The sequence below is a fragment of the Trachemys scripta genome, chromosome 8 (assembly GCF_013100865.1).
Source record: "Trachemys scripta elegans isolate TJP31775 chromosome 8, CAS_Tse_1.0, whole genome shotgun sequence".
Lineage (NCBI taxonomy): Eukaryota > Metazoa > Chordata > Testudines > Emydidae > Trachemys > Trachemys scripta.
In genome coordinates, this window is record NC_048305.1 from 22,085,548 (window position 1) to 22,100,677 (window position 15,130).

Consider the following 15,130-nt stretch of genomic DNA (forward strand, 5'->3'; position numbering starts at 1 on the left):
TGGCTACAGATTGTTGTAATAAACCATAAATCCAGTGTCTTTATTAAGACCCTAATTTTTAGTGTCTAGCAAAGTTTTGAATTTAAGCTCCCAGGCTTGTCTTTTGAAAGTGGATCTTAGATTTAGGAAGAGCTCTGTCTCTCTCGCCAACCCCTTGTCTCTCTAAAACCATAAGGTAAAAGTTATTACCTTACCCACCATGTCTATCTAATATCCTGGGATGATGTGGCCACAACTGCATTGTTATGGTTTTGTATGTGTGTGAAACTGATTTAAAATGCAGTTACATCCTGACATTATGGTTGTAACTGGAGATGGGTACAAATCAAAACCTTGTACTCGAACCCAACCAAACTTCTGAGAAGTTAAGATCTATCCTAAATGAAATGGGTTTTGGGGGGGGGGGGAGGGGAGAGGGTGGTTGGGACGGGGGAGGAGGGAAAGAGCAAAGAATTAAATTTAGGCAAATTTCAAAATGAAACATCATTTTGAAATGAAAAATGAAATTGTTTCATTTTGAAAATGTTGAAACAAAACACTGACTTTTTTGAAATTTAAAAATTTAAAAACAATTTTTTTTGCCAAAACTGTTTGCCAGATTCAACACAAATTTGCAACTAGTTCTGGTTGACTCAAAACGGCATTTTTCCATGAATAAAATATTTGTCTGAAACATTTTGCCTAGCTCTAGTTGTATGGTGTGAGAATGCATGAGACCTGCAGTCATGGCGAGATAGACAACAAAATAATGACAGGTTGTGGTAGGATATATCCCCTTTGGGGTTACATCTGTGAAGTAGTGAGTGGGTTAGGCTACTGTGAGGGTAGAGACCGCATCATTTGGTTAAGGATTAATGCTTTCTGTGCAGGAGAATAATTGGCAACACAAAGCTGAATTTCCAGTGCCAGGAACTTTATTCCTGTTGTATACCAAACTAAAAGATCCAACAAACCAGAGGAAATAAACAGGAAGGAAATCTCATATTTCTCTGTTCGGGGGTCTGTAAGTTCTGGGCAACCACCAGCTCTGACTCTCTAAATGGTGACAGTTCAGGAGAGCAGGGCTAACACGTGAATGTTGTAGGAGGGAGTTGATGTGTAGAAAAGGAGTGAAGTGGTTTGTCTTATTGGCCCAGAATTCTCCCTTGGCTAAACCAGCTAGGGTGACCAGATGTCTCGATTTTATAGGGACAGCCCTGATTTTTGGGTCTTTTTCTTATATAGACTCCTATTACCCCCCACCCCCTGTCCCGATTTTTCACATTTGCTGTCTGGTCACCCTAAAACCAGCGTAAATATAGAATATCCCTACGCTGACTTCCCTTGGAGTGGGGCAGTGAACCACCTTCAGTACCTTTTAGAATGGAAGTGTGTTAAGTAATGGCCTTTGCATACCAAAATGTCTTATTTCTAGCAAACACATTGAGACATAAATCCTGATTCAGTTCTGTGTCATCTGTTATTAAGTACTAACTAGGATTTTAGATTGCTGATCTATAAGCTGCCTGTGTGTCAGTAACATTGCTCTGTGCTGGCTTTTTGTCCATTGAGATTCTAGCTCAGATAAAAGCAAGAGCACTGGAGCAAACATCGCATGGGAGCTGTATCACAGGAACAATACTTGCATTTGGTTTGTGTTTTTTTAATTCACACCTTCTCTGGGTTTATTCCCATGGCTGCTGGCAATGAAGCTCAGTCTAGCTGTTCAGTGATATCAAAACCAGACTCACCCAGTTCCACAGAGGCTGTAGGTCATGTATATGCATCCTTTTATTTTGTGGGCTAACAGATGGGATGCTGCCTTTGCTTAGACCAGTCATTGTTCAAGGATTTTGTTGGTTTGTTCATTTTTGCTGACTCACTTTTCTTTCCGGGTCACTCACCTCATGATTGTCTTAATGCAAGTAATCAGCACGGGCTTTTTAAAAAATGCAAACAAATAGCAACTTCTCACAGAAAAAATCACCAGCAACTATTTCTTTTTACACAGGACAAATGTCTGAACATCTGCCTGGGGAAATATCGGTCTTTTTTTATTTTTTTTTTATAGATCAGGTTATCAAGTTTGCTGATTTCATGTCATTCCAGCAGTGTTAGCACTGGCAGTCCACCGGGGAGAGGAGCTTCTCTTCTGCAGTGATATTGAACTGATCACCTGCAAGTGACAGTGGCACACTGGGGCTGATTCTGATCTTACACCAGCTTTACGCTGATGGAACACAGTTGAGGTTGAGGGGCTTAGTCCATTTTTGCATCAGTGTAAGTGAATGAAGAGTCAGACTCTGTCATAATGTGGCTGAGGAAGGCAGGGATGGGGCAGTTTGCCTGAGTGAAGATTTTGAGGATCGGAGCCTTAGATTGTAAGCTTATGGGTAGGGCCCATGTGTTTTATCTGACCCACACCATATGCATTTATTATTATTATTATCCTTCAAAATTACATCGTAGGGAGTTTTTGATAACTAGCCTTCACAACATACAGGATCTTTAAACATTTTAAATTTAGCCCCGTGAGTCCCCAGTAAATCCTGACTTTGAACCAACTCTGTAGGTTTAAGTAGTCAGGAGTTCTGTTAAACTCTCTGCAAAATTCCTGCATCTGAGGTGCTCAAATGCACTTCTTTCCCTTTGACTTTCCTTAGAAGTGCCTCGGAGTGCTGACTCCTGCAGATCCTTCATTGTGGTGTCTTGCACTCCTAACATGCTTATTCAGACCCTTAGGGATCACTCCAAGTGCTCCAGTGATCACCGGGATCATCTTTGTTCTCATTTTTCACAATCGTTCCACTTTATGGCAGAGTTCTTCATACTTCACCATCTTCTTTTCTTGTTTCTTTATGTTTCTGTGTGCTGGTCTGGCACTGTTAATCAGCATGGTCTTCTTTGACTTCTTTCCTACAAACCATGTCTAGTCTGTCTGCCTGCCCCATTTGGTCTTTGACAATTGCCAGATGCTGTAAAATCATAGCCTCTTTCATTCTCTAGAACGCTTTCAGTTTGGTGGTCGTAATACTGCATGGTTTGTTTAAATACATGCTTGCCACAGAGACTCCAATGCAGACACTTGGCAACTTAATTATGTCTGTTCATGTATTTCTGCCAGCCAGGCACCTGCAGCTGCTCAACACATGCTCCGTGGTCTCTTCCTTTTCATTTCAGTTCTGCAGTTCAGGGGACAGTTCTGTCAGTCAGTTTTGTTTTGAACATAATTAAGCCTTAAAGACTGCTCTGGTACACTCATGAGACTCTCCACTTTTCTTTTGAGGTATCTTTCTACAAGTCATGAATCTGTTAATCTTCAGTCACTAGTGAGTGTGCGGGGTCTCCACCACTGCCCGTACAGTGATTTCTGTGTAAATCTTTCTAGTCTTTCTTTGTCAGTTTGCATCTCCTTTCTTTGATGCTTTCTGGGGCTGGGATCACACTTGGCCATTGCTTGTTCTTGCAACCAGATAATCTTTTACTTTGGCTGAATCCTCATATATTTTGATGTTATATTATTCATTGTCAATTGTTTGCTCCTCAGGAATCAAAACTTTTCCTTCATCTCATTATTGGATGTACAGCCTATCTATGTCTTGATTGAAATCCATGACACGACGCATCATCAGGATCTTTCTTGTTTGGATATCAAGTTTTTTTCTTCTCCTCTTGATTGCACTTGATCATTCCAGTGATGTACTGTACTACTGGTATCCCCCATGTATTAATGGCTCAGATCAAATTCAAGTTGAGTTTTGTCTTTAGAGTAGTTCTTGTTAGTCTGTAATATTCTTTCCTCACTTCTTCTTTGACTTCTCATGTTGTAACTCCAACAGTTCTGTTATCCTAAGGAATCTGTAGGGGCCACGTTGAGAAATATCTTGGATAGAACCTTTGTTAGCTTGTATGCCCTCTGACTGTACCGGTCTACCCCTCTTTACAGTTGCCAATGCACATTTAGCCAAGTCAACCCGCAGCTTTATATCATCACCAAACTTTTCTCGACATCATCAATCTCTGTATCTCCTTTTGTGATCATCCATATCATTTAAGATTATCCATGTATAGCATTTATTTTATTTTTTTATTATTATTACTATTATTATTGCAATGGAGCCTAGAGGAATCAGGGCCCCATAGTGCTAGGCAGTATATTTCTATACTAGATAAGTAACAACAACAATAATTATAGCTAATGATGAATGAGTCCAAGCACTTCTGGCTAATATGAACACAGTAGCTGATTTAGACTCTGTTTATTCTGAGAACTAATTAACCCTTTTATTTGCTGGATGAAACTATTGTGCAGAACATCCTGTCAAACAGAGGACATAGTACAGTATGTTACTGTAATTAAATAAACAGATAACTGAGCTCAAGAAATTGCCTACAGTCATTAATTAGGCAAAATGATTTACAACTACAGAAGACAAAACTAAGGAATGCTTTTATTGGCTAGGAGAAGCAGCTGTGACACACCGTATTCATTACTTATATATCAGGAACATGCTGTTCAGTAACACTAGAAAAGCAGCCTCATAAAATAAGTTTATTCTATGAACTGTGTTTTGCCCCAGCATACAACCACATTCTTGATGAACTACAGATATTGTAATGATCAGTGCAGACAGCTCCTCCCTCAATAGATGGTACTGTATCTTTAACTTATGTGACAAAGTTCCTCCTCTATCTTGGTGGGTCCTGCACTTATTGGCGGATTTTCTTGCCTCAGAGATTCACCATGTGGGTTGGGGAATAGCCCAGAGACCTTCCCCTCTGGAAGAACCCACAGTCCAGGTCAATTGGGAGGTGTCAAGGCTGGATCCCCACTTTGAACTTTAGGGTACAAATGTAGGGGCCTGCATGAAAACTTCTAAGCTTAACTACCAGCTTAGCTCTGGTTCGGCTGCCACCATTTCAATGGATTCCATTCCTGGGAAACCTTGAAAAACCTTCACCAAATCCCTGGTGAATACAAATCCAAACCCCTTGGATCTTAAAACAAGGAGAAATTAACCATTCCCCCTCCTTCCTCCCACCAACTCCTGGTGAATACAGTTCCAACCCCCCTGGGATCTACAACAGGGAGAAATTAACCATCCCCCCTCCTTCCTCCCACCAACTCCTGGTGAATCAAGATCCAAACCCCTTGGATCTTAAAACAAGGAAAAATCAATCAGGTTCTTAAAAAGAAGGCTTTTAATTAAAGAAAAAGGTAAAAATCATCTCTGTAAAATCAGTATGGAAATTAACCTTACAGGGTAATCAAACTTAAAGAGCTCAGAGGACTCCCCTCTAGTCTCAGGTTCAAAGTACAGCAAACAAAGATAAACATTCTGGTAAAAGGTACATTTACAAGTTGAGAAAAACAAAGGAAAACTAACACGCCTTGCCTGGCTATTTACTTACAAGTTTGAAATAGGAGAGACTTGTTTAGAAAGATGTGCAGAACCTGGATTGATGTCTGGTACCTCTCAGTCCCGAGAACGAACACACTCCCAAACAAAGAACACAAACAACAGCCTTCCCCCCCAAGATTTGAAAGTATCTTGTCCCCTTATTGGTCCTTTAGGTCAGATGCCAGCCAGGTTACCTGAGCTTCTTAACCCTTTACAGGGAAAAGGATTTTGGAGTCTCTGGCCACGAGGGGTTTTATAGTACTGTACACAGGACAGCTATTACCCTTCCCTTTATAGTTATGACAGGAGGCTTGGGGGGAACCCGGGCCCGCCCTCTACTCCCGGTTCCAGCCCAGGGTCCTGTGGACTGCAGCTGTCTATAGTGCCTCCTGTAACAGCTGCATGACAGCTACAATTCCCTGGGCTACTTCCCCATGGCCTCCTCCAAACACGTTCCTTATTGTCACCACAGGACCTTCCTCCTGGTGTCTGATAATGCTTGTGCTCCTCAGTCCTCCAGCAGCACACCTTCTCACTCTCAGCTCCTTGTGCCTCTTGCTCCCAGCTCCTCACACACACACCACAAACTGAAGTGAGCTCCTTTTTAAAACCCAGGTGCCCTGATTAGCCTGCCTTAATTGATTCTAGCAGCTTCTTAATTGGCTCCAGGTGTCCTAATTAGCCTGCATTAACTGGTTCTAGCAGGTTCCTGATCACTCTAGTGCAGCCCCTGCTCTGGTCACTCAGGGAACAGAAAACTACTTATCCAGTGACCAGTATACTTGCCCTCTACCAGACTTCTGTACCCCACTGGTCTGGGTCTGTCACACTTAGTAATAAGTGACTGTCTTGTATGTTATATGTTGTTGTATCTGATCTGTGGCTTTTAGCAGGAAATTCAGTCCCGCCTGCATGTGCTGGAGTTGGTACTTGCAGTGTTCCAATAAATCTCTGTGATTTGATAAGCAAATATTAAAACACGTCTATTGAGCAGTTACATGTTAAGAGCCTGGCCATAGAGAAGATGGAAGGAGAGATGAAGAGCTCCCAAAATATAAAGAAGTTTTTCTTTCTAAACCATGTTTGAGGTCAGCATGTAGATCAGTTGGGTCCATGATTTGTCTCATCTTTTACTTTAAAAGCAACACATTCATCTGCATGATAGAATGATTACTCATGAGAGGTCACTAATGCTGCTCAGTGATTGGAAATAGCTAGTGCATCTTGGAGTATTCAAATATGACAGATAATTATAATAATTGTCAGTGTTTCTTATTTTAGAAGGAGGGGAGTTCAAATTTGTCTCTTACCGCGCTCAGAATTAACACCACCACAAAACATTGCTCCCGGTCAAATCTGACATGCAGAATTGGAGCGAAGTTTTACAAAAATGAAAAGAAAAAGTGTAAACCAAAGAAATGTTTATTTAATCCAGGATTCATAAACAACCAGCTGCTCTCCATTGTGTTCAAGTCCTGAGAGCAGACTGCATCTCACAGAAGATGCTCGGCACTTAGAAGAATCAGAGCCTTTTTCATAGCGGCTTAGCTAGTACTTTCAACAGTAGATCTCAACGTGCTTTACAAAGAAGGTCAGTATTATTATCTCCATTTTATAGATGGGGAACCTTCGACACAGAGTGGTGAAGCAACTTGCCCAAAGTCACCCAGTAGGCCCATGGCAGAGCAATGAATAGAACCCAGGTCTTCTAAGTCCCAATGCAGTGCTCTAGCCACTAGACTATACTGCCTAGTGGTGAATTGCTTTTGCTTTTTGTAGGTTTTCCCCCCCCCCCCACATACTTTCAAATGTGCAAACCTGCGTGAAAGCTAATGTGCACAGACAACTGTCTGTTCATCACATAAACACAGCTAGTAAGAGCTAGTGCTATGTTTATTGTCAGTTGGTCTTAAAATACTTGGGTGACGTTAAACTGTGTGAAGTGTTTACAGTAAGAAGCTGATGATCCTAAAACACTTTAACTATTAAATCCTGGAGAGCATTTTGTTATAAGTGGCCAGTAACAATAGGCAGCTTGGAGTATAACTCTGAGATGGCCTTGCAATATTTGTATAGCAATCCCTCCTAGTGGTGTTGAGCAACCTCAACTCCTGTTGAAGTGAATGGGAGTTAAGAGTGATGAGCATCTCCCAGGAGGCTTTCAACACTTTGCCAGATCAGGCCCATAAGGGCGAAGGTCCAGACCTAGCAAAGCACATAAACGTGCTTAACTTAAAGCATGTGAGTAATACCATTAAAGCCAATATTCCAACTCTTACAGCTAAGTATGTGCTCAAATGCTTTGCTGGATCAGGGCCTAAAACATTTCTGGAACATGCTGAGAGCAAACAGTGCTTCTGCTTCTTGGTGCAGCACAGATAATTGTGCCATCATAATTTTAAATCCCATGATTTAGGTGGGAATTGGTCCTGCTTTGAGCAGGGGTTGGACTAGATGACCTCCTGAGGTCCCTTCCAACCCTGATATTCTATGATTCTATGATCAATTTATTTGCTGGATTTAATATTATGCTTCTTTCTGAGCTTCTGATTTTGCAGACCTAAGGTGTATATATAGAATGTATATGGAAAGATAATCTCCATATTTTATCTATCTACCAGGACCGTGTTGCCTTACTAATGGTGGTTTCCTTCTAGACTGATGAAACGGATCATCCTTGTAGTGGTCAGACTGACTTCTCTCAGGGCAGGTCTTCACTACAGGGGGTGGTCGATTTAAGATACGCAAATTCAGCTACGTGAAAAGCGTAGCTGAATTCGACGTATCGCAGCCGACTTACCCCGCTGTAGGGACAGCGGCAAAATTGACCTCTGCTGCTTCCCGTCGATTCAGGGATCGATTGTTGCATCCCGACAGGACGCGATAAATCGATCCCCAAGAGGTCGATTTCTACCCGCTGATTCAGGCGGGTAGTGTAGACCTAGCCTCAGTAATGTATTGTTTTCACATCTGCATGGCATGCTCCAAGGATCACAGTTCTTGATTTCTTACTGGAACTCTAACACTTAGTTTTAGTCGCTAAACCCACACTTTTGCAACTGTTGTTGCTCACTAGTCTAAGACCTTGTATAGTGATTTAAAATACTGGAATGCACTAAAACTCATTTGGCTTGGAAACAGTTGAGATTCTGTGCCTATATTCATTGTCACTGCTTAATACATCAGTATAAAATAACTGAATTATCTTAAACATTTAAGAGGTTTTTAATTTTGACAACTGAACTGCCTTTTGATGGTATCAGAGGTGAGTATAGTTGAGTCCGACTGGAGCTGTAAGAGGTTCTTGTGTAGTTTGCAGTCAAATCATTCTTAGAATGCACTAGAAACTTAGGTGCAAATCTGATTTCCAATTCCTCTTTCAAAGTAAGGCCCATTTTTCATGGAGAATGCATTGGGCCCTTCTACACCATTAGGAAAATCTGTGTAATTGTAAGGATCATTTGGAGGCAGGATAATCTTCCAAAGGAAGTGGTGGAATAACTACCTTTGGAGATAATGAAGTTTGGACCAATCAGTGAGGTCTGGGATAATTAAATGACCTTGCAGTGGTGTAAGGAAACGGGCTAGATGCTGTACCCATGGCTTCTTCTGATCCAAAGAACTGTTTGAAATTTGTATGTAATTGATCCTTCAACAAGTTTATATTTCCCTCTCCTAACTGTGAACAGAGCTGGTTTGACTTTGCACTGAAAAGTATGTGATTTATAGGAGGTTGGGTGACCTACCTGAGCCTCTGTAGGAAAGTGGAGCTCTTCTACTGATTCACCCTAGACTCAGGAGCTAAGAGCTTCCATTAAGATGCAAAGTACTTACTGATGAATCATGTTGGCTGGTGGTTCTAATTAGCTCCAACCATGATACAGAGGAGGTGGGAGTTGTCTGTTTTGACAAGAGGAAGAATAAAGAAGCTAGAGTAGTTTCCTTTAGGAACAGCTAGGCTCAGGGAAGAAGTTTAGACAGGTGTTATGCTGTGTGAATGTTACTGAGAAATATCATAAAGTCAGACCCCAGGAAGGGTGTAAGTTTGGCTACAAGCTCAGGGTTAGTCTGACGTGGTAAGGATTCAGCTAGGGATTCACTAGAAGATACAGGAAATTCAGGACAAAGAGTTTTAGAGTTTGTACTTGATTGATGCCCAGACAGGAAAACTAACGCCCCAAACTCTCTTCCCACTCCTCACATTGTTGTGCCTTTTCTTTCTGCACACATGGAATCTAAGGAGGAGAGAGCATCAGTATTTACAGCGAACGTACAGTCTTCTCTTCTTTCTTGTCATTCTACCTTCATGTTATTTTAAATATAGTTCACTAAATGTAGAACATTTTAATTGCCTGGTCCCATCTGCCAGGTTAAGGTGAAAGACTCACCAACCCCTGTTTTCATTTATTTGCAATGCTGGAAGCCAAGAACATAAAGGGATATAATCAATGTCAGCCTGCTGTCTCTCAACATCGCCAAAAGATCTCTAGTCTTCTTGCCAGTTTACACCAACTGATTTCAAAGGAGCTAGGCCAATTCACATCAGCTGATGATCTGGACCCTCATATTTTGTTGGTTCAAAGAATCCTAGAAATTAGAGTTGGAAAGGCCAGTTAGGTCTCCCACTGCAGCTCAGTGCCAATGCAGGTTGTTCCCTTTTATACATTTTTTTTAGTGTCCAAAATGATGAAGCTTCCACTATTCCCCTGGGAGATTTACTCCCCAGATTAATATTCAGTTTACATTTCCCCCTCCTTATTTTAATTCCATTACTCCTAATTCTACCTTCATGGTCTCACTAAATAATTCCTCTCCCTTCTTGATGGTTAGACCCCACACATTTTGTTGACTGTTCTCATGGTCCCCCATCATCGTCCTTTATCGTGAGCGGCAATTGCAGAAAGTCAAGGCTGTCTGTTAAGCTTTAAAACCAGAAAATGTAAATTGAGAGCTGAGTGCTGATGCTGTCTACATCCTGGGGGACATTCGGGTAGGTTTCATTTAATTGTCTGCATATATTTGATCACGTCTCATAGCTAGGTACCCAAGGACCTGACCATCCTTTGTTCCATTCTAAAATATGAGAGTTCAGATGTAAGCTAAATTCTGCTCATGAATTCAGATGTAAATATTTAGATTTGGATGTTCATAAATAGCAACTGATAATACAGTGGGCACAAACAAAGGCTTCAAGACTTGATGAGTGCCATTGTGTGTTGGTTCAAAGAAATCAATTTTACACCTTGCCTCTGTACTCCAGAATAAACCACACACGGTTTGGCAGAAAGAGAGATCTTTGCTCTAGAATGAATCACTTCTTGTTTAGAGAGAATGGATCTCTCTTCAATTTTCCTAGGTCATTATCATCATAATCATCACCATCATCATCATTTATTTATTTGAATAAACATAGTGCCCAGGAGCCCTAGCTATGGATCATAACCCCATTGTGCTAGGCACTTTTCAAACATAGAACAAGGCCAAGGATTGATGTGTAAGCAAAGGACTTAGAATGAGTATCTACAAGATAATAACAGATAAGTGTATGAAAAGAATAGCAAAAATCTTAGAATGCGTTTTACAGTAGTACCTAGGAACCCCACTCAAGGAACAGGGTCACATTGTGCTATGTGTTGTACAGATAAAAAAGGGACTACACCTCATAATGTTTTTTGTTTGTTTGTCGCACAAAATCATGCATGTGTATGATCCTTTGAGTGGTTATTTCTAAAATAAGGGGCAAAGTTCATCCAGTATTGGCTTGATCTAGAAGGGGGAACAGTAAGCATGAAGTAAGGTCTGTCTCTCAAAATAACAGACAGCTGGTTGCCCTAAAAGGTCTCAGATCACTTAGATTTGAGACCACTGAGCTAAATTGCAATGTTCTGTTTTGACTGACATTGATGATTGTTTCTTGCTGTCTCAGAATAGAGCCAAAGATAAATCTGAGCAAGGTTCTGTAAGCAATGGGAGAATCATTAAGCTGTCAGACTAAGACAGAGAATGAGGGCATGTCTATTCTACAGCAGCACAGCTGTGTTGCTGCAGGGCTGTAGTATAGACACTTCCTAAATCGATGGAAAGGGTTCTCCTGTTGCTGTGGTTAATCCACCTCTCTGAGAGGCAGTAGCTAGGTCAACAGAATGATTAGCTGCGTCTACACTTGGGTCAGATCGACCTAACTACATTGTCCATGGAGCAAAATTTTTCACATCCCTGAGTGATGTAGCTAGGTTCACCTAAATTTTAGGTGTAGACCAGGCCTTAGAAAGAGGATCGTCTTCTCTCTGAGGCAGAAAATACAGAAACCCTAAGAAAATTGAAGAATAGGATATTGCTTCCTGAAGCAATTCTGCCTTATTTGGTTTCATGTTAACTTGAAATTATAAGATGACACATAAACCAACAGGCCATTGAGGGGGGCTGCTGTTTTTGTCTTGCTGGGATTAATCCTCATACATGTAGAAAGACTTCATCTCTAAAGGGTGTCATGAAATGTCAACATTTATATTGCTATAATACCTTGCATTTGCACTCACACATACAAATATTGCTTTAAAGGTCACATTCACACCAGCGCATGCTGAGCTTTGGGATAATCCAATCAATCTTATTCTGAGAGTTAGAAAAGATACACTCTGATTGGTTTGGTGAAGTCCTTCAATTAACATACAGCACAGGAAAGTCCCAAGCAGTCATCTTCGACAGAGTGATTCATTAACTGGTGGGGACAGAGGAATCACTGTCATAGAAGCATGGTGTAGGGAAAATTATTTGGACTTTAGGAATCAAACTATGAAGTCAAGCAGGGCCGGCTCCAGGCACCAGCTTCTCAAGCAGGTGCTTGGGCGGCCGCTCCGGAGAGGGGCGGCACGTCCAGGTATTCGGCGGCAATTCAGCGGACGGTCCCTCACTCCACCTGGGAGTGAAGGACCTCCTGCCGAATTGCCGCCACAGATCGCGATCGCAGCTTTTGTTTTGTTTTGGCTGCTTGGGGCGGCCAAAACCCTGGAGCCGGCCCTGAAGTCAAGTATCCTTTCAATGCACTTCTCTAACTCTCTTTAGTATTAAAAGATAAAGAATACAACCAGGAAGTTCTAGGTCCAAAAATGTAATCTTTTAACAAGTTTTACAAAGCCTAATGTGAATCCTCTGGAAATGTTTTCATGGTTATGTTTTATTGCAGTGGTAACATTTTGTTTTTATTCTAACCATACTGCAGATTTGGAAGCCCAAAGTCTGTAATAGCACATGAGTTCCAGTTAGTGAATTTGACCACAACAGAGGGATGGATCTCAGTCGATGTAACTTTGTGTAGGCCCATTGGCTTCAATGAAACTATGCTGATGTACACCAGCTGAGGATCAGGCCCGGAAAGTGAAACTAACCAATCCAATTTCACTGCTTAGGCTGAAGGAAATGCAAATAATAAAAACAGCATAAACTGATGAAAAGTCAATTAGATTTTTTTTTAAATTGTCTGAATTTAACTAAATTGCTACTAGCAATGTGGTTGATAAGGAATTTCTTTTAAATATATCATTTTTATCCTGACAGTGCTTTTCTAAATGGAAGTTTCATGCATGGATCAAAGGGAACATTCACCCCTTAGAGTTTACATGAAACCCACACCACTAACCTATTTTTAATTTTAAAAAGAAGTTGTTCAAGCATTTATATCTTGTCCGTAAATTCACGCTACTTTTTTCTTTGTAGAAAACATTCGCACTTCTGCCTCACAATGATTATTGATTTATTACAAAGTAGGGCTGATCAAACAGAATTTGCCAAATGCAAATTCGGTGAATTTGGACTTATTTGTTGCATCTTAAAGTATTTGCAGAATACTATTAACTGAGAATCTATTTGGTATTTTAAAATATCCCATGAATATTACAGGCACATGAATGACAAGCCTCTGGATTAGTCATTAACTATTTGATCTTGAAATTCAGTATTCTGACTTCAATACCCAAGTTGCAAGTGGGTTGTTCTCTGTCATATGGACATTACTCATGTAACTGTGATATGTTACTTAAATAGGGCTGAAGATATGTATTTGACTGAATCATTCAGGCCAGTTCCAAAGCTTTATGAATGCCAATGGGCTAACTATGATTGAGTCAATCAAAGACTAAATATTTATGAAGTATTGGGGAATTTTTTTCTCCAGTGTTTGATCAGCACTGTTGCAGAGTTTTCTGCTCCTCTCCTTCTCTGCGTGTGGTGTTGCTACAGAGCCAAAGAATTCACTTTAGCGGAATAGAATCACTGATTGCCCGGGGCAGAGTGCTGATGTCTGATGTAGGGAGCACATTCTCTGCTACTTCTGCTGGCTGCAAGTCTGGGAGCTGCTGCTTTTGAGTTAAACAAGTAATTTCTACTGTGGCAATTGTTAGAATCTGGCCAATGAGACTCCACTGTGTTGTTTTTCCTGATTCTGTTGAGCCCTTCAATTTTCTCTTGCTTCCAGGATTTACTGAGCTCCAGCATGATCCTCATCCTGGTCCTTTCATCCTTCCCTGATGACCAGGTAACTCACTTAGTTTAGATCTAGATTCATCTGTGTCCTGAAAAAACCTGCTCTCTTGTGCGTGCACATGCTCCCTCATTGTAAATCATTGACATCAGTAAGAAGCTTACAAACTATGCCCAGCTATTTGCTTTTAGGTGTCCTTCATTTCATGTGGGGCTCTGTGACACACCCTCTGACATACAGCTAGCCACACATTTGTGCCCTAACAGATTTGGAAGCTTGGCCCTTTCACTTTAGTAATCTAATAGTCACTTCATTCTCAGGTGATTTCAGTTGTGCTTGTTACAGTTTACTCTGTAAGGGTGAAATCCTGGCTCTGTTGAAGTCAGTGGGAGTTTTGCCCTTAGTCTGTTAACTGAGGCCCTGTCCTGTAAGCACTGACCCCCAGGTCAGTACATTTCTTATTTTAAATAATTTGCTTAGGAAACCTTTCAAACACTGTCAGTTAGCATAAAGCAAAGCATAGTTAAAGCAAAGCATAGTTTTGAGTGAAAGCTCATTAGACAATGCCAAATGCATTCATTTGGTAGCAACCCATCTTTAACAACTACACTTTTACTATGCAAGCTTCAGGGTAAAGTAATAGAATTTAAAAGAAGCCAGGGTTTCTAAATGAAGATATATTATATGGGCATCCTCTACTTTTTTGGTGAAGGCTCAGATTTGTAGAATTGCCCCTACAAAGGTGTATGTGCATATAAATGAACACTTTACCTGTGAATGCAATATTGGTAACTGTGTCATCTTCTATGACCAGTTGGATGTCTAGCTACACAAGCAATTACCTTGGCTTGCACATGCAGTTGCGATAATGGGCATACATTTCTTCATATGCATTTCTAATGATCTGAGCGTAGATATATAGATATATATTTAAGGCTAGCTTTTTCTTAAACCCAGAGAATTAAATTCTATTGAAATATATAATAAATAATAATCATGTTGCCTGCTTCAATACAGGTCACACAGTGTTTCTTTGATGCTGAGATAGCTATTTAGCTGATCACCATAATTTAAACTGCAGAAGGAGGCATTGTCTAATGGGCATTAATTACAAAACAAGTGTAGGATATTAAAGAGACACTCAACTTATAGTTGCTGGTAATGTTAAACCCCATGCTTTTGGCCCTTATTTACTACATGTTTCATGAATACAACGGCTTTGGTTTGATTTTACCTTGTTTGTGCCCATTGTTATCCTGCTAGTTAAATG

General features: G+C 40.7%; 1 protein-coding gene across 4 annotated transcripts in view; it reads left to right on the forward strand.

The window, feature by feature from the left end:
• Nucleotides 1-15,130, forward strand: part of HTR4 (5-hydroxytryptamine receptor 4) — a 225,662-nt gene that overhangs the window by 184,655 nt on the left and 25,877 nt on the right. The window contains exon 8 of one of the 4 annotated variants that reach the window (XR_004646892.1): nt 13,855-13,914. The exons of the other annotated variants lie outside the window; for them this stretch is intronic. The gene's annotated coding sequence lies outside the window, so the exon portion shown is untranslated. The remainder of the gene's footprint in view (nt 1-13,854; nt 13,915-15,130) is intronic. 4 annotated transcript variants of the gene reach the window in all.